This window comes from Staurois parvus, unplaced genomic scaffold (genome assembly GCF_062004578.1).
Source record: "Staurois parvus isolate SC_StPar_1 unplaced genomic scaffold, SC_StPar_1.0 ptg000191l, whole genome shotgun sequence".
Taxonomy (NCBI): Eukaryota; Metazoa; Chordata; class Amphibia; order Anura; family Ranidae; genus Staurois; species Staurois parvus.
The window spans coordinates 844,898-865,250 of NW_028317987.1; the positions used below are offsets into that span (position 1 = coordinate 844,898).

The window sequence follows — 20,353 nt, forward strand, 5'->3', positions numbered from 1 at the left end:
CAGGGACACCCTACTGACCATGTCCACTTTTATTGGAGTTGGGGCAGCTGTGGAGGGGGCCGGGGATTATAGCAGCACTCAAAGCACTCTACACCAAATACTGGGTGTGGCTAAAATGTGTTCACAGTGGGAGGGGCTTAAAGAGGTATAGTTTAATAACACTTGAGCCTACCTTTATCTGGGCCAAGAGTGCATGGCTCACAGAGTGTAGAGGCCAAAAGTAAGTAAAGTACATTGTGTCCCCAAACATAAATCCCTCTCCCCCAACCTCCATGACAAAACAACCCCCAGCACCAATCCCCTCCCCCAACCTCCATGACAAAACAACCCCCAGCACCAATCCCCTCCCCCAACCTCCATGACAAAACAACCCCCAGCACCAATCCCCTCCCCCAACCTCCATGACAAACCAATCCCCTCCCCCAATCTCCATGACAAAACAACCCCCAGCACCAATCCCCTCCCCCAAACTCCATGACAAAACAACCCCCAGCACCAATCCCCTCCCCCAACCTCCATGACAAAACAACCCCCAGCACCAATCCCCTCCCCCAACTTCCATGACAAAACCATCCCTAGCACAAATCACCCCTCCCTGAATTGTACTCATCAGACCTTGGCATGGCATTGCTGGTGAGTTCCCCACAGTCCACCATCTGCTGGTGAGTCCCCACAGTCCACCATCTGCTGGTGAGTCCCCACAGTCCACCATCTGCTGGTGAGTCCCCACAGTCCACCATCTGCTGGTGAGTTCCCCACAGTCCACCATCTGCTGGTGAGTCCCCACAGTCCACCATCTGCTGGTGAGTTCCCTCCTCCCATCTCCATTGGTAGCTCCTATACAGCTGCAGAGGGCACCATAGACTGGCAGGACGGGGAGGAGTCTGTGACATCAGATGAAGATATCACCTCCCCAGCACCCCCATCCTTCTCTCTGCACAGGCAATCACCAACATGGTCATGTGACACGTCACCCTTCCCCCGCAATAAAACACTGTGCACAGGGCAGCTGCCCCTCCTGCAAGCCCCCCACCCCCTGTCCTGGCCCTGTACCCTGGTGTAGTGTTGACTTATCCGCTCCAGGCCCAGATGTGACCTGCAGGTCCCCACCACAAAGAAGAGCAAGACGACCAATAATCCATCTCCTTACCTCCTCCAGCTGAAAGGGGAGTGTGACAGACTGCCCGGCACCCCGACTGGGTATCTCTGCCAAACTCCAGCTTCCTCCACTCTGAACCAGAATACAGCAAATTGACTCCAAACATCAGATAGAACCAATGTTGGAGGAAAACAGGACTGACTTTATTAACAAACAGCATTTCTACAGGAATGGCCACATTACACATCACAGGAGAAAATGACATTCCAGATACAAATAAACAACCAAGAAATCAATGGATTCCTTCCCGGCACCGAGCGATCTGGACTCTGGAGGGGATTAAACAAAGTGAGATCTTCTCACCTAAACCTAATGACAACAAACAATAGTAGATGCCAGGAAACCTAGAACAGAAAATAACGTTTCTTAACCCCATATATGCTGGAACTAACTCCCAGCACCTAATCCATCACTCCAGAATAACAGTTCCACTTTCGCAGTATGCTGAGGAGTCCCAGAAACAGTCCCTCCAGCCATGATTACATGTAAAGGATAGCTGGTATCATTCATGGCCAGTCAGGTACCCAGGGAAGTGATGGAACCCCCGGGCCCATAGTCAGTGGGAAGGAGGATGGCCCCCAGGCCCCTCCAGAAGCTCAACTCACAGTGGTTTCTGTGAAAGGGAGGGACAGGTTAGAACATTTCCCGCACTCAAGGCTCTAATATACCTCAAGGGTTGTGTGGGATCCCTGAAGTACAAAAAGACAGGACGTCAGTGAGGAACATTTCCCTCACTCTGGACAGGAAAGTGGCTTCTCACTGTGTGAGACTTCTGATGCCTGGAAACACTGGACTTGTCTGAAAAACATTTACCACACTCAGGGCAGGAATATGGCCTCTCCCCCATGTGATATCTCTGATGTGTGTAAAGATGGGATTTCCGTGAAAAACATATCCCGCACTCAGGACAGGAATATGGCTTCTCCCCCATGTGAGATCTTTGATGTGTATAAAGACTGGACGTCTGTGAAAAAATTTCCCGCACTCAGGACAGGGATATGGCCTCTCCCCTGTGTGTGAAATTTGATGTGTATAAAGATGGGACTTCCGAGAAAAACATTTCCCACACTTAAGACAGGAATATGGCTTCTCGCCTGTGTGCAATCTATGATGTCGGTTAAGATGGGACTTCTGTGAAAAACATTTCCCATACTCAGGACAAGAATGTGTCTTCTGCCCTGTGTGTGATCTCTGATGTGAGTAAAGGCTGGACATATATGAAAAACATTTCCCGCACTCAGAACAGGAATATGGCTTCTCCCCTGTGTGCAATCTCTGATCACTGTAAAAACTGGACTTGTCTGAAAAACATTTCTCGCACTTAGGACAGGAATATGGATTTTGCCCCGTATACAGTCTCTGATGTCTGTAAAGACTGGACTTTAATGAAAAATATTTCCCACATTCAGGCAGGAATATGGTTTTTCCCCTGTGTGAGATCTTTTATGCACAATAGGATCTGATTTAAAATGGAAACCCTTCCCGCACTCAGTACAGGAGAAGCTCTTCCCTGTTGGAAGGCCGGCCTGGTCCCGCACAGTCTGAGGTTCCTCAGGATACGAGGAATCCGATGGTCCATCTACACTGGGTGGTGCCGGATGGACATTGGAGGGAGCCGGGTTTTCTCCTGGACTATACTGTGTGATGTCCTCATCTTCTACTTTCCAGTCTGGAGACAAAGTGAGACAATCCTCGGAGGTTTTCCTCATCTCCCGGCCAAGGACTAAAATACAAAGACAAAGAGGATTACTAGACAGGAGCTGATTGGTTCCCCCAAACCAGGACTCCGCCCACATCAGGCAGCTTGGTCTCTGAGGAGCTTACAATTCCACCCTCAAGGGAACTAGGAAATGGCTCCTCTGATCTCCTACCAGGTCATTTCTTTATTCATGGACCTTAGTCAGAGAATGAAGAAACAATGAAAACTGATACATAAATTGTGTCTGCAGTAGAGATGAGCGAATCGAACTAGGCGAACCGGAATTCGAGTCGAATTTCAGGAAATATTCGATTCGTGTCGAAACCGAAATTTTGCCTACTTCGGGTGCGCGAATCGAACATTTCCCGATCAGCCGGCAAAAGTGTCCCTGCAGTGAGCTCCGCTATTTCTGACAGTTCTCTGACAGAAGGAACACATGTTTAGCGGTTGAAACATTGTATCTATTAGTTTACATTTAGGATACAGATATTTCAACCGCTGTACATGTGAAGAAGCTGTGAGAGAACTGTCAGAAATAGAGGAACTCTGCACATACACTTTTTGCCGGCTTGGAATTATTCTTCTTTTCATTCTTCTTCTTCTTCCTCATCCTCATCCTCATCCTCATCCTCTTCTTCTGAGGATGAGGATGAAGAAGAAGAAGAAGAAGAAGTAGGATGAAAAGAAGAATAATTCCAAGCCGGCAAAAAGTGTATGTGCAGAGTTCCTCTATTCTGCAGATACACTTAGAGGAGCTCTGCAGATACACTTAGAGGAGCTCTGCACATACACTTTTTGCCGGCTTGGAATTAATCTTATTTTCATCCTACTTCTTCTTCTTCTTCTTCTTCTTCTTCATCCTCATCCTCAGAAGAAGAAGAGGATGAGGATGAGGATGAAGAAGAAGAAGAAGAAGTAGGATGAAAATAAGAATAATTCCAAACCGGAAAAAAGTGTATGTGCAGAGCTCCTCTAAGTGTATCTGCAGAGCTCCTCTAAGTGTATCTGCAGAATAGAGGAACTCTGCACATACACTTTTTGCCGGAAACCGCTGTATGGAGTGAATGTCCCAGAACTGTCAGAAATAGACTATTTATGACAGTTCTGGGACATTCACTGCATACAGCTGTTTTAACCGCTGTATGGAGGGAATGTCATGGAACTGTCAGAAATAGACTATTAATGACAGTTCTGGGACTGTCCTTCAATGCAGCGGTTGAAACATTGTATGTATTTGTTTCCATAAATGGATCCATTTATGGAAACAAATACATACAATGTTTCAACCGCTGTATGGAAGGACAGTCCCACAACTGTCATTAATAGTCTATTTCTGACAGTTCCATGACATTCCCTCCATACAGCGGTTAAAACAGCTGTATGGAGTGAATGTCCCAGATCTATCAGAAATAGACTATTTATGACAGTTCTGGGACATTCACTGCATACAGCTGTTTTAACCGCTGTATGGAGGGAATGTCATGGAACTGTCAGAAATAGACTATTAATGACAGTTCTGGGACTGTCCTTCAATGCAGCGGTTGAAACATTGTATGTATTTGTTTCCATAAATGGATCCATTTATGGAAACAAATACATACAATGTTTCAACCGCTGCATGGAAGGACAGTCCCAGAACTGTCATTAATAGTCTATTTCTGACAGTTCTATGACATTCCCTCCATACAGCGGTTGAAACCGCTGTATGGAGTGAATGTCCCAGAACTGTCAGAAATAGACAGAAACTGTCACAGAACTGTCCTTCTTCTCATCCTTCTCCTTCTTCTCATCCTTCTTCTCATCCTTCTTCTCATCCTTCTCCTTCTTCTCATCCTTCTCCTTCTTCTCATCCTTCTCCTTCTGCTCATCCTTCTTCTCATCCTTCTCCTTCTTCTCATCCTTCTCCTTCTCCTTCTTCTCATCCTTCTCCTTCTCCTTCTTCTCATCCTTCTCCTTCTCATCCTTCTCCTTCTCCTTCTCATCCTTCTCCTTCTTCTCATCCTTCTCCTTCTTCTCATCCTTCTCCTTCTCCTTCTTCTCATCCTTCTCCTTCTCCTTCTCATCCTTCTCCTTCTTCTCATCCTTCTCCTTCTCCTCATCCTTTTTCTTCTCATCCTTCTCCTTCTCCTCATCCTTCTCCTTCTTCTCATCCTTCTCCTTCTTCTCATCCTTCTCCTTCTTCTCATCCTTCTCCTTCTTCTCCTTCTTCTCATCATTCTCCTTCTTCTCATCCTTCTCCTTCTTCTCATCCTTCTCATCCTTCTTCTCATCCTTCTTCTTCTCATCCTTCTCCTTCTTCTCATCCTTCTCCTTCTCCTTCTTCTCATCCTTCTCCTTCTTCTCATCCTTCTCCTTCTTCTCATCCTTCTCCTTCTCATCCTTCTCCTTCTCCTTCTTCTCTTCCTTTTCCTTCTTCTCATCCTTCTCCTTCTTCTCATCCTTCTTCTTCTCATCCTTCTCCTCCTTCTTCTCATCCTTCTTCTCATCCTTCTTCTTCTCATCCTTCTCCTTCTTCTCATCCTTCTCCTTCTCCTTCTTCTCATCCTTCTCCTTCTTCTCATCCTTCTCCTTCTTCTCATCCTTCTCCTTCTTCTCATCCTTCTCCTTCTTCTCATCCTTCTCCTTCTCCTTCTTCTCTTCCTTCTCCTTCTTATCATCCTTCTCCTTCTTCTCATCATTCTCCTTCTTCTCATCCTTCTCCTTCTTCTCATCCTTCTTCTTCTCATCCTTTTCCTTCTTCTCATCCTTCTTCTTCTCATCCTTCTTCTTCTCATCCTTCTCCTTCTCATCCTTCTCTTTCTTCTCATCCTTCTCCTTCTCCTTCTTCTCATCCTTCTCCTTCTTCTCATCCTTCTCCTTCTCCTTCTTCTCATCCTTCTCCTTATTCTCAGCCTTCTTCTTCTCATCCTTCTCCTTCTCATCCTTCTCCTTCTCATCCTTCTCCTTCTTCTCATCCTTCTCCTTCTTCTCATCCTTCTCCTTCTCCTTCTTCTCATCCTTCTCCTTCTCCTTCTTCTCATCCTTCTCCTTCTCCTTCTTCTCATCCTTCTCCTTCTTCTCATCCTTCTCCTTCTTCTCATCCTTCTCCTTCTCCTTCTTCTCATCCTTCTCCTTCTCCTCATCCTTTTTCTTCTCATCCTTCTCCTTCTCCTTCTTCTCATCCTTCTCCTTCTTCTCATCCTTCTCCTTCTTCTCATCCTTCTCCTTCTTCTCATCCTTCTCCTTCTTCTCCTTCTTCTCATCCTTCTCCTTCTTCTCATCCTTCTCATCCTTCTTCTCATCCTTCTTCTTCTCATCCTTCTCCTTCTTCTCATCCTTCTCCTTCTCCTTCTTCTCATCCTTCTCCTTCTTCTCATCCTTCTCCTTCTTCTCATCCTTCTCCTTCTCATCCTTCTCCTTCTCCTTCTTCTCTTCCTTCTCCTTCTTCTCATCCTTCTCCTTCTTCTCATCCTTCTTCTTCTCATCCTTCTCCTCCTTCTTCTCATCCTTCTTCTCATCCTTCTTCTTCTCATCCTTCTCCTTCTTCTCATCCTTCTCCTTCTCCTTCTTCTCATCCTTCTCCTTCTTCTCATCCTTCTCCTTCTTCTCATCCTTCTCCTTCTTCTCATCCTTCTCCTTCTTCTCATCCTTCTCCTTCTCCTTCTTCTCTTCCTTCTCCTTCTTATCATCCTTCTCCTTCTTCTCATCATTCTCCTTCTTCTCATCCTTCTCCTTCTTCTCATCCTTCTTCTTCTCATCCTTTTCCTTCTTCTCATCCTTCTTCTTCTCATCCTTCTTCTTCTCATCCTTCTCCTTCTCATCCTTCTCTTTCTTCTCATCCTTCTCCTTCTCCTTCTTCTCATCCTTCTCCTTCTTCTCATCCTTCTCCTTCTCCTTCTTCTCATCCTTCTCCTTATTCTCAGCCTTCTTCTTCTCATCCTTCTCCTTCTCATCCTTCTCCTTCTCATCCTTCTCCTTCTTCTCATCCTTCTCCTTCTTCTCATCCTTCTCCTTCTCCTTCTTCTCATCCTTCTCCTTCTCCTTCTTCTCATCCTTCTCCTTCTCCTTCTTCTCATCCTTCTCCTTCTTCTCATCCTTCTCCTTCTTCTCATCCTTCTCCTTCTCCTTCTTCTCATCCTTCTCCTTCTCCTCATCCTTTTTCTTCTCATCCTTCTCCTTCTCCTTCTTCTCATCCTTCTCCTTCTTCTCATCCTTCTCCTTCTTCTCATCCTTCTCCTTCTTCTCATCCTTCTCCTTCTTCTCATCATTCTCCTTCTTCTCATCCTTCTCCTTCTTCTCATCCTTCTCATCCTTCTTCTCATCCTTCTTCTTCTCATCCTTCTCCTTCTTCTCATCCTTCTCCTTCTCCTTCTTCTCATCCTTCTCCTTCTTCTCATCCTTCTCCTTCTCATCCTTCTCCTTCTCCTTCTTCTCTTCCTTCTCCTTCTTCTCATCCTTCTCCTTCTTCTCATCCTTCTTCTTCTCATCCTTCTCCTCCTTCTTCTCATCCTTCTTCTCATCCTTCTTCTTCTCATCCTTCTCCTTCTTCTCATCCTTCTCCTTCTCCTTCTTCTCATCCTTCTCCTTCTTCTCATCCTTCTCCTTCTTCTCATCCTTCTCCTTCTTCTCATCCTTCTCCTTCTTCTCATCCTTCTCCTTCTCCTTCTTCTCTTCCTTGTCCTTCTTATCATCCTTCTCCTTCTTCTCATCATTCTCCTTCTTCTCATCCTTCTCCTTCTTCTCATCCTTCTTCTTCTCATCCTTTTCCTTCTTCTCATCCTTCTTCTTCTCATCCTTCTTCTTCTCATCCTTCTCCTTCTCATCCTTCTCTTTCTTCTCATCCTTCTCCTTCTCCTTCTTCTCATCCTTCTCCTTCTTCTCATCCTTCTCCTTCTCCTTCTTCTCATCCTTCTCCTTATTCTCAGCCTTCTTCTTCTCATCCTTCTCCTTCTCATCCTTCTCCTTCTCATCCTTCTCCTTCTTCTCATCCTTCTCCTTCTTCTCATCCTTCTCCTTCTCCTTCTTCTCATCCTTCTCCTTCTCCTTCTTCTCATCCTTCTCCTTCTCCTTCTTCTCATCCTTCTCCTTCTTCTCATCCTTCTCCTTCTTCTCACCCTTCTCCTTCTCCTTCTTCTCATCCTTCTCCTTCTCCTTCTTCTCATCCTTCTCCTTCTCCTTCTCCTTCCTCATCTCCAAGGGCATTTAAATTAAAGGTACAGTGTTCTGCACTAATTTAAAGGCTCTCTGAAGCCTAGAAACCCTTTAAATAAGTCATCTTCGTAGCGGAGAAATTCGCATCGAATCGAATTTCACACTGGAATTCGCCGAATCAGCCGAATCGAATTTTTCATTTCTTCGCTCATCTCTAGTCTGCAGCACAGAGACAGTCATAGGACTCTCTGACTCCAGATGGAGGGACATTGGGAGGAGGAGCTGTGAGGTCAGTGTGATGTCATAGGATTCTCTGATCCTTGATGGAAGGACATTGGGAGGAGGAGCTGTGAGGTCAGTGTGATGTCATAGGATTCTCTGACTCTGGATGGAGGGACATTGGGAGGAGGAGCTGTGAGGTCAGTGTGATGTCATAGGATTCTCTGACTCTGGATGGAGGGACATTGGGAGAAGGAGCTGTGAGGTCAGTGTGATATCATAGGACATATAGACTCTGGATGGAGGAACATTTTGATGGGGAGCTTTGAGGGATCCTCTGTATGGGACTCCCATGCAAACCAAATCCTTGTTCCTGGGTGCGTCCTACCTCTCCTAAACTGAAGAGTGAACTTTGACCTTTACCATCCAGAAATCTGTCCGGAATCTGTGGAAGTAAGCTGTCATGTGATCAAGTGACGTGCGGAGGAATGGAGTGTAAATAGCAGACAATTGTCTCCAGAGCCCCCAATGGTGGGGATGGATTTGGCGGCGTAATGGTGCCAAGTTTCCTCCCCCCAGGGTCACTGCAGGTGTGGAGAAAAGCTGTGTAAGAGGATATGGAGGAGAGATGAGGAGGAGATCCAGGAATCAGGAGAAAGGTCAGGGCAAGCAAGCACTGAAGGTGACCATAGATCCATGGAAATTCAGCTGGTTCAGCAGGGATTGCTCACATTGCATTTCCTCTGAGCTCCACAAGGTGGTGATCTCACTTATACCCAAAATGGAAGTCTCTATGGAAGACAGGAAATGATGTCAGGTACAGACAGATATAGAGAGGAAGTTCCATGTGGTAGGAAGTAGAGAGAAGGCATTGGTGGAAGTGGCAGCAGAGGAGGTAAAAAGATGTTATTTTCTATTTACACCCAGTAACCCAATGTCATGTCCATCCTTAGTCGCTGTGAGTTATCAATCATGGTGAGTAGTCGCTGGAAACGGATCGTGTTGGTGGTCAGCATGTGTTTTTTCATTGGGCATTGTTCATTATTATCCGCTTCCATATCGGGCACTTTTACCCCATTCTTGCCCAGGCCAATTTTCAGGTTTCAGCGCTCTCACACTTTGAATGACAATTGCGCGGTCATACAACATTGTACCCAAACTAAAATTTTATCATTTTCTTCACACAGCTAAAGCTTTCTTTTGGTGGTATTTAATCACTGCCGGGGTTTTTATTTTTTGCTAAATTAACAAAAAAAGACCAAACATTTTGAAAAAAACACGTTTTTTCTTTGTTTCTGTTATAAAAGTTTTGCAAATTAATAATTGTTCTTCATAAATTTAGGCCGAGATGTATTCTGCTACATGTCTTTGGTGAACATTACCCAAATTAGGATTTATTCTTTAGTCTGTAATGAAGTTATAGAGTTCACAAACTATGGAAGATATCTGAACATTGATCAATCCTGAAGTACTGACAGCCAATCTCATTTCTTGAGGTCCAAGAATGTCAGAACGGTACAGATATCCCCCGAATGTCAGAACCGTACAGATATCCCCCGAATGTCAGAACCGTACAGATATCCCCCGAATGTCAGGACAGTACAGATATCCCCCGAATGTCAGGACAGTACAGATATCCCCCGAATGTCAGGACAGTACAGATATCCCCCGAATGTCAGGACGGTACAGATATCCCCCGAATGTCAGGACGGTACAGATATCCCCCGAATGTCAGGACGGTACAGATATCCCCCGAATGTCAGGACGGTACAGATATCCCCCAAATGTCAGGACGGTACAGATATCCCCCAAATGTCAGGACGGTACAGATATCCCCCAAATGTCAGGACGGTACAGATATCCCCCAAATGTCAGGACGGTACAGATATCCCCCAAATGTCAGGACGGTACAGATATCCCCCAAATATCTGACAGTACAGATATCCCCCAAATGTCAGGACAGTACAGATATCCCCCAAATATCTGACAGTACAGATATCCCCCAAATGTCAGGACGGTACAGATATCCCCCAAATGTCAGGACGGTACAGATATCCCCCAAATGTCAGGACGGTACAGATATCCCCCAAATATCAGGACGGTACAGGTATCCCCCAAATGTCAGGACGGTACAGACATCTCCCCAAATGACCCCTTTTTTCAAAGTAGACAGTCCCAACATATTTCATAAGCGACATGGCAAGTTTTTTGAAGTTGTAATTTTTTTGTCATAATTTTCAGAAATGAAGGAATAAAAAAAATTATTTTCACTATATTTTTTTTACATCCTGTCACCAGTGCAGTACAGCGTCATCATATAACTGGCATGCCGGTAATCATGGATACTGACTGGTAACTGTATGAAAAAAAATTGATTTTTTTATTACATTTTTTTCTCTATTTTTAAGATGTTTTTTCATATTTCACTATGAGCAAACTGGTATAATGTTACCATAGTAATATTGTACTACTTTGGGGAAGTGGTCAATATTTTTATTTTTTTATTTTTTTTTTACACAATTTTCTTATAGCAAAGAACTTCTTTTGCTATACGCAAGCATTTACCTAACTGAAATCGATTCATTCAGGGGTTTTTTTAAGCTTAACTGTGATTTGGCCACAGCTAATCACATGACACAGTTGGCTGTGATTGGCCCAGTTTGTGCATGTGATCGCTGTGACCATTCACAGCTAGACACACTTGTTTACAATGGATGGTATGAAAGGAAACCATGCATTGTATAAAACTGTCATGTGACCTGCTGTGATTGGTCACAGCAGGTCACATGGTACTGGCAATGGGTCCGGTACACAGATCTGTCAGCCATGTCTGAGGTACATTAATGATGACAGATCGGCTTTGTGGCCAGGCAAACTGCGCATGTCTGAAAGGATGCCATATGGCGTCCACCCGGAGGGATGTGCTGCTCACCAGGCTGCCTTTGTGCTATTGGCCGGATGGCAACTGGTTAATGATGTATATCTGCATTGTTGGATGATTGACGAGGGATTTACTGTAAAGTAAATGTAAGAGCAGAATCATTGTATCAGTAGGTGAGATGTGAGGTGATCAGTAGAAATATGTAATTGTCGATCTTGTCTCATTCCATGTTATTACAGATCAGTGTTCAGTATTCAGTCACAGATATACAGTTGTGTTCAAAATAATAGCAGTCAGACATCACTAACCGGATCAATCACTGTTTTTGGTGGAAATGATATCTCTACATGGCAAATAATTTCCTATCAGGTGTAGTAGAGTCATAGAAATCCAACAGACCCAACAGTCATGACATGCATGCTGCTGATTCTGTGTCATTGAATCACTCATTGAGGGGCGTGTTCACAATAATAGCCGTGTGGAGTTCTATTAGTGATGTCATTCATTCTTTGATAAACAGGTGGCAATTATTGCCCTTATTTAACCGTTTCAATACCGGGCAATTTTCCCCCTTCCTGCCCAGGCCATTTTTCAGGTTTCAGCGCTCTCACACTTTGAATGACAATTGCGCGGTCATACAACATTGTACCCAAACTAAAATTTTATCATTTTCTTCACACAACTAGAGCTTTATTTTGGTGGTATTTAATCACCGCTGGGGATTTTATTTCTTGCTAAATTAACAAAAAAAGACCAAAAATTTTGAAAAAAAAACACGTTTTTCTTTGTTTCTGTTATAAAAGTTTACAAATAAATAATTGTTCTTCATAAATTTAGGCCGAGATGTATTCTGCTACATGTCTTTGGTGAAAATAACCCAAATTAGGATGTATTATTTAGTTTGTAGGAAAGTTATAGAGTTCACAAACTATGGGATAATCTGAATATTGATCAATCCTGAAGTACTGACAGCCAATCTAATTTCTTGAGGTCCAAGAATGTCAGAACGGTACAGATATCCCCCAAATTACCCCTTTTTGCAGAGTAGACAGTCCGACGTACTTCATAAAAGGAATGGCGAGTTTTTTGAAGTTGTATTTTTTTGACATAATTTTTCGGAAAATTAAAAAATTAAAAAAATTATTTTCACTATTTTTTTTTTTTACATACTGTCACCAGTGCAGTACAGCGTCATCATATAACTGGCATGGCGGTGAACAGGGACACTGACTGGTGACAGTATGAAAAAAAAAATATATATAAATTTTTTATTTTTTTTTTATTTTTTTTATTTTTTATTAAATTTTTTTTATTTTTTTTAAAGATTTTTTTTCATATTTTACTATGACCAAAGTAGTGCAATGTTACCATAGTAACATTGTACTACTTTGGGGAAGTGATCAGTATTTTTTTTTTTTTTGTTACACGATTTGCTTATAGCAAAGAATTACTTTGCTATAAGCAAACATTTACCTGAATGACATCGATTCATTCAGGGCTTTTTTTTTTTTTGTGCTTAGCTGTGATTTGGTCACAGCTAATCACATGACATGTGCATGTGATCACTGTGACCATTCGCAGCTAGGCACTAGTATACAATGGACGGCATGAATGAAGCCATCCATTGTATACAACGGTCATGTGACCTGCTGTGATTGGTCACAGCAGGTCACATGGTACCAGCAACGGGGGCCGGTACTCAGATCTGTCATCGTCTGTGTCCGAGGCACACGGCCGGTGACAGATCGCGCCGCTGCGCGGCTCTGCATTAGCGCAAACTGCGCATGTGCGGGAGCACGCCAAATGGCGTGCTCCCGGAATTCTAAAGCACTTTTGAAGCCACCAAACGGCCATTGGCCGGGCGGCTAATGGTTAAGGAAGGAAGGCAGCAAATGTTGGACATGCTGGTTACATTGCATTTCTCTCTGAAATTCTGAGGAAAATGGGTGGTTCCAGACATTGGTCAGAAGAACAGCGTACCTTGATTAAAAAGTTGATTGGAGAGGGGAAAACATATAAAGAAGTGCAGAAAATGATCTGCTGCTCCGCTAAAATGATGGCAAATGCTTTAAAATGGCAACCAAAACCTGAAAGACGTGGAAGAAAGCGAAAAACTACCATTGGAATGGATAGAAGAATAGCCAAAATGGGGCAGACTCAGCCAACAATCAGCTCCAGGAAGATGAAAGAAGGTGTGACGTTCCCTGTGAGGACTGTTACAATTAGAAGACGCCTATGTGAAGCCAAGCTATCTGCAAGAAGTCCCCGCAAAGTCCCACTGTTGGAAAAAAGACGTGCTGAAGAGGTTACAATCTGCCAAAGAGCACATTGACCGGCCTAAAGAGAAATGGGGCAACATTTTGTGGACTGATGAAAGTAAGATTGTTCTTTTTGGGTCTAGTGGGCGGAGACAGTTTGTCAGACGACCCCCAAACACTGAATTCAAGCCACAGTACACTGTGAAGACCGTGAAGCATGGTGGTGCAAGCATCATGATATGGGGATGTTTCTCATACTACGGTGTTGGGCCTATTTATCGCATACCAGGGATCATGGATCAGTTTAAATCCATCTGTAAGGGACCACCCGGCGGTACCACTAGCACTCCACTAAATAGGTGTTTCCAGAGCACAAAGTCTAAGTCCCAGGGTGCTTGTTCACCAGGGCCCCTGATGGTGGGGATGGACTTGGAGCCCCCCGAGACCAGGTCGTGACTACTGGGCAAACCCGTTAGTGGTAGTGGTATTCGCCGAGGGCTCCTGCGGGGAAGAGCCTGATATGAGGAGGTCAGGAGACCCCACTGGGAGGGATGGACGGATGGATGGATGGATGGCTGAGCAGGTGCGGGGTCAGACAAGCCGGGTCGGTAACAGGGAGGACGGTACGGTACAAGGCAGCGGGCAGAGAATAGTCGGGTCACACGCCAGGTCAGCAACAGCAGGTCAGATCCAATAGGGGGCATTCAAGAGAGAGGTCAGGCAAAGCAAGGGTCAGGGCAGGAGAAATACAGCAAGGTCAGAGCACAATCCGGGTCAGCAACTTACAATTCACAGGTTCGCAGATACAGGATACAGGTAAGACCAGAAGGCACTGAATGACAGCTCAGGGCCATTTAAATATCCCGCCCTGCGCTGCCATTGGTGCCCAGCGGGCGGCCGCGGCTTCTACTGCGCATGCGCGAACTCGAACGCCGCGGCCGGCCCGGACCTAATGCTCGAGTCCCAGCACAGGGCGGCATACTGCGCCTGCGCCGGGACCATCGCGGCGGGGACCGAGGGGATCCCTGACACCATCAGAATACTTGAAGAGGTCATGCTGCCTTATGCTGAAGAGGAAATGCCCTTGAAATGGGTGTTCCAACAAGACAACGACCCCAAACACACCAGTAAATGTGCAACATCTTGGTTCCAGACCAACAAGATGGACGTTATGGAGTGGCCAGCCCAATCCCCGGATCTTCATCCAATAGAAAACTTGTGGGGTGACATCAAAAATGCCATTTCTGAGGCAAAACCAAGAAATAGAGAAGAACTGTAGAATGTGGTCCAATCATCCTGGGCTGGAATACCTGATCACAGGGGCCAGAAGTTGGGGGACTCCATGCAACACAGATGTACAGCAGTTCTCAGAAACAGTGCGACTACAACCAAATATTCATGAAGTCATTCAAAGGAAAGCAAAATCTTCAAACATTTCTCAGTTTATATAGTGAATGTTTGAGTTTGTAAAGAAGAATACAAACACTGCGATTTTTTTTGAACCGTCTAATATTCACTTTTCTTCCATTTTTTTTAGAGGAACAACACAAATTTGATGTATTTTTCTTCATGTTGTGATTTGGAATAGAATGTGTCGTGTTCCCAATGCATTTGTGTGGATGGAAATAAAAACTATTAGAAGGATTTTCAGCTTTAGTCACTTTTTTCATCACACTGCTATTATTTTGAACCTAACTATATATTTACCAATCAGCATCTGGAAGGACAGAGTAGCTTCTAGGCTAGCGGTGTCACCTGGATGCCAATGGAGCTTTGCTATCTAGATAGACAAGCAGTTCTCACCTTGAATTCTAAAAGAAGAGCTCTAGCCATTTTGGCTAGAAACAGCAGTGGACCAGGAGAAGGTTCTGAAATGTCTGCCAGCTTTGATTTACATCCACAGATAAGAGGAATCTGTTTCATCTCTCATAAAAGCTAAAATATTAGTTGCACAGAAATGGAAATACTTCCTTCTGATTGGACACACTGTAGGCTCCATCTACATGTAAAACTGTATTTGTAGCCTCTGTAGAATCCCAGAGAAACGCACAAAATGGTTATATGGTGCCTGATTGAGCTGAACAGTGATTGGTACTGTCGCAATTGGACTGATGCGCTGGTGTTGGAAATTCTATCCCTGACTCAGTGATCCAAACCGTTCCTGGTCCATTCAAGATTGGGCACTTCAAAACACAGAACGTCCCTTGGGCTGGTACAGGAACACCCCTGAGGGTTGATTGGCCAAGGGTTGAAGTCCCACCCACCATTCGTTTTTCAATAAATTGAGTACCCTGAGATACGGACAGTGTGATTTGTACGGAGCCGGTTCGATTTGGCTGCTGAATTGCGGACTTTCATTGACTTGCTCCAATCGCAGGATAAATCTTGGCAAAAGTTTTATTTCTGTTTTTATTCTCTTTTAGTTTATAGTGAATAGCCAATTGTGTGTATTTTTGTATTCTTGGTAACTCTTTTTTTCTTTGTACATATTTTATGCCCTGCCCATTTTCAGGATATTAAGTCATACAATTAATAAGTGACTTCTGTGTACTAAGCTTGAGCTCATATCTGTATTGTAGTGTCTATGTGCTTGGTCGAAGTTCATTGCCAATCTGTATGCAATTGTACTGTGTGTGTTGGCAGATTGAATGCAGATTGTAAAGTAGCAGATCTGCAAGACAGAGATCTGTGTGTGTGTGTGGTGGCCCAGCAGACCAGTCTGTGGACAAACTGTTGGGTCATGGCAAGCTACTTTGTGTTGTTGTCAGGAATGGACTCGCCAATGGTGATGGGACTCACCTGCCTTGTGGGCTGCAGTGCCAAGGCTGGACAGCGGGTGCTCCCAGCAGCCAGAATCTCACTCCTGCAATCAGGCCATCACCTGAGGCTGATTGCAGGAGGTGTATTTAAGCAGGACCAGGCCTGTGATCAGTGCCTTGGTGTATGTTTCCCATGAGCCCCTGTACCTGCATCCTGTCTGCTTCCTGCCTGATCCTGCTTTGATCATGACTCTGAACGAGCTCCGCCTGTCCTGACCTCGGCTATTCCTGACCACTCTTCCACTCGCTCCTGGTACCCTGTTTGCCCGTTAGCTACCGACCCGGCCTGCCTGACTACGTTGTTCTCCATACATATATATATCAGTTTAGGTTTGGGTTTGTTTCACCTTGTTGTATGTATTTGTGTTAGTTTTGGGTTTGGTTTGTTGCACTGCATTTATGTTTGTGTTGTCCTTAATAAATTATCTTGTTTACACGCTATACCTGAAGCCTGCGTTTCCCTGTGTCGGTCCACACACCTCTGGTCATTCCCGGAGCCCTGAAAGTTGTGTGTCTGGTGTGGGGGTATGTATACAGTTGGAACAGTGATTAACACTGGGGTTCTATCTTGTAGGATAGCTGGAGGAATCCTAGAGGAGTGTGCTAATTGCTAGACTGCTCCCCCACCCTTAGAGTGCATCAGATTGTATGTAAGATTCATATCTGTCTGTGTGTGATCAGGCAGCTAGATTGGAGTGGAGACTCCCTCTAGTGGTGGTCAGAGGTAGTGCGGGCTGTGAAAATGTATCAGTCTTATATGCTCAAAGTAAGTCCCCCTCACTCCCTCTTTACCCCAGTCACGGACCACGCTTTGGTTAGTCACCATGGGCGTGCCTTATCCGTGACATTTACATTGGGGAAATCTTTTTTTATTACTAAAGGACTAGTCATGTGGTGTGGATAACGTGTTTTTTTTTTTTTTTAATATACTATTTACAATATTTTTTTCTGAATGAGTAACCCGGGGTATACATACCCTTACACATTCATGTGGGGGAGGTAGCTGAGAGCCCTCTTATTTGAAGGGGGATTCCAGATTCCAATAAGTACACCACCAGGAGACCCCCCCCTGGGTCAGGGTTGTGTGGAAGAGGTCCTTTGCAAGATATACTCCCCATGTTGAGGGCTCATGGTCTGGCATGGTTTAGGGGAGGGGTGTGTGCTCTGGAGAAGACCCCCGGCCTTCTTTATTGTGTGGGCTTCCCCCATTTATATCCATACCAGACTCCCATCCAGGATAAGGGTCTGCTATGGATTTTAGGAACAACCCCACACAATCTTCTTTTTTTTTTTTTTTTTTTTTTTTTAGTTCCCTATTACCATGTATACCAGATCCTCATCTTGGACAAGGGTCCGGTATGGATAAAAGAATCCCAGATCGCTCTATTTACAAACTAGACTGAACCGGGTACATTTGGCTCCTCAATACCTTTCACTGTCACCAGCTCCAATGTACTGACATCATGGCTGCTCTCAGACCCCCCACCAGGTATAGGGGACCCCTGTGATGTCTGCAGCTTCTGACTCTGTATTTATCCTGTTGGTGTTTCATACAAACATATCTGTCTCCAGTCAAAGGACAAGAGATGAGCCTTTTCTCTTCTATTAACCGTCTCCAGCCTGCCATATCAGGAAATGACGGACAGGTGGAGGTTCTCTCATTCTGGAGGATGTCATATGACGTCCTTCCACTCTAACCGCGGTGCTGGGACACAGCAGATCACTGATCAGTGGAAAGAGCCGATGACCGTCATGTGATCAGCTGTGTCCAATCACAGATGATTGCATGTAAATAAGGAAATGCCGGTCACGTTGACAGCTCGTGAGGAGAGGAGAGCCGGTAATCGGCAATCCTCAGAGGGGACATCTACACTGATCATCAGGGCAATGATGATCAGTGTAGCCCCACCAATGCCACCTGTCAGTGCCCATCACTGCCACATATCAGTACCTACCAGTGCCCATCAATGCCACATATCAGTGCCAATCTGAGCTGCCTTTCAGTGCCAACTATTAGTGCCACCTATCAGTGCCCATCAATGCCACCTAACAGTTCAAGTCAGTGCCGCCTATCAGTGACATATATAAGTGCTGCCTTTCAGTGCGTACCAGTGATGCCTGTCAATGCCCAACAGTGCCACCTATCAGTGCCCACCAGTTCAGCCTATCAGTGCCCATTATTGCAGCCTCATTAGTGCACATCAGTGAAGGAGAAAAATTGCTCATTTACAAAATTTTATAGCAGAAGCTGAGAAAAAAACTTATTTTTTCAACATTTTCAGTTGTTTTTGATTTGTTTAGCAAAAAATAAAAAAAACCCAGAGGTGATTAAATACCACCAATAGAAAGCTCTATCTGTCTCAAAAAATGACAAATTTTATATGGGTACAGTGTTGCATGACCGCGCAATTGTCATTCAAAGTGCGACAGTACTGAAAACTGGCCTGGGCAGGAAGGGGGGTGAAAGTGCCTGGTAGGCAAGTGGTTTAAAAAATATTATGTGGGCTTCTACAGGCTTGCAGGAAACACAACAAACACTAAGTAACCTGATCTACATATTCCATCTCCCATTGGGAGCAGCCCGTCTATTACCCCCTTATATCCCCATCCTGATATTATACAACCAATACAGTCCAGATAATTCTCTGCTATCCATCTACAGAGAAAACCACATGACCCCACCAATGAGGATGGAGGAGGACCGGAGTCACATGACTGAGAAGATACTGAACCTCACCCTGGAGATCATCTACCTGCTGACCGGAGAGGTGAGGAGGATTCTGGGAGGTCACATGACATCACTCTTATCTCTATTAATAAAACACAGACCTGACCGGAGAGGTGAGGAGGATTCTGGGAGGTCACATGACATCACTCTCATCTCTATTAATAAATCACAGACCTGACCGGAGAGGTGAGGAGGATTCTGGGAGGTCACATGACATCACTCTCATCTCTATTAATAATACACAGACCTGACCGGAGAGGCGAGGAGGATTCTGGGAGGTCACATGACATCACTCTCCTCTCTATTAATAAAACACAGACCTGACCGTAGAGGTGAGGAGGATTCTGGGAGGTCACATGACATCACTCTCATCTCTATTAATAAAACACAGACCTGACCGGAGAGGTGAGGAGGATTCTGGGAGTCTAACATGATATTCCTATTGGTTCCTCAATACAGAGATTTCCTCTTCTGAAGTCAGGTGATCATATGACCATCACAGTGCCTCCATGTGACTCCCTAAACCCTGAGAGACACAACATGCAGAAGATTCTAGAAGTCACCAAGAAGATGATGGAGCTGCTGACAGGAGAGGTGAGCGGTGCCGGGAATTCTGGGACATTCTCCAGTAACAGACAAGGGATGTGTCTGGATGGTGACTGTATCATTGTGTGTGTCAGGTTCCTATAAGGTGTCAGGGTGTCACTGTCTATTTCTCCATGGAGGAGTGGGAGTATTTAGAAGGACACAAGGATCTCTACAAGGACGTCATGATGGACAATCAGCCGCCCCTCACATCACCGGGTAAGAGGAGACTTTATTGTAAAGGAGAGAGCAGTACGGAGGATCCACCTAGATCCCCCATCATCTGATAAACATACAAAACAATATACTCATAAAAAAACAACTAGTCAAGAGGGTACTAGGTAAAGTTCATAAATGAACAATAAATGATAAAAAGTTCAAAGGTGACTGCAGTGCTCTTAGAGTGCCTGCTTCCCTGGTAATGCGGTGCTTGTGCAAATAGTTGTGGAAAAATTGCGCACTCATCAGATGCGCAATTTAAATGCGCATGTAAACATATATCCAGATGTCCTCAGGATAGGCCAGGTGAGGGGGTAACTAACCTCTGAAGGGTAGGTAGTGTGTCAAAAGATCCTGGGGCTTTAGTGATGATCTCATTAAGTGTTGAGTGGGTGCTGCTTCCTGGATATGCAGGAGATTCCCTCTCTGTGTACTGGGATAGTGTAGTATGGTAAGTATAGATTAATTTATTCATTAAGGGATGAAAGTAAAAATCGATGCATTAGAAATATCATAAAATGAGATGAGATGTCAGGACTAACCGTTCACAATCAAAGATGGCCACCGGAGCGCCACGAGGCTCCGGTGGCATGACGTCACGGCGTAACTAGCTCCTTCTTAGGCTTTTCAACTTCAGAGGGGATGACTTTTGACTA

The 20,353-nt window shown here is 44.7% G+C and overlaps 1 pseudogene; it reads right to left on the reverse strand.

Annotated features, from left to right (window-relative positions):
* Positions 1-1,890: 1,890 nt before the first annotated feature.
* Positions 1,891-15,179, reverse strand: LOC149461826 (uncharacterized; annotated as a pseudogene).
* Between the last annotated feature and the right edge of the window lie 5,174 nt (positions 15,180-20,353).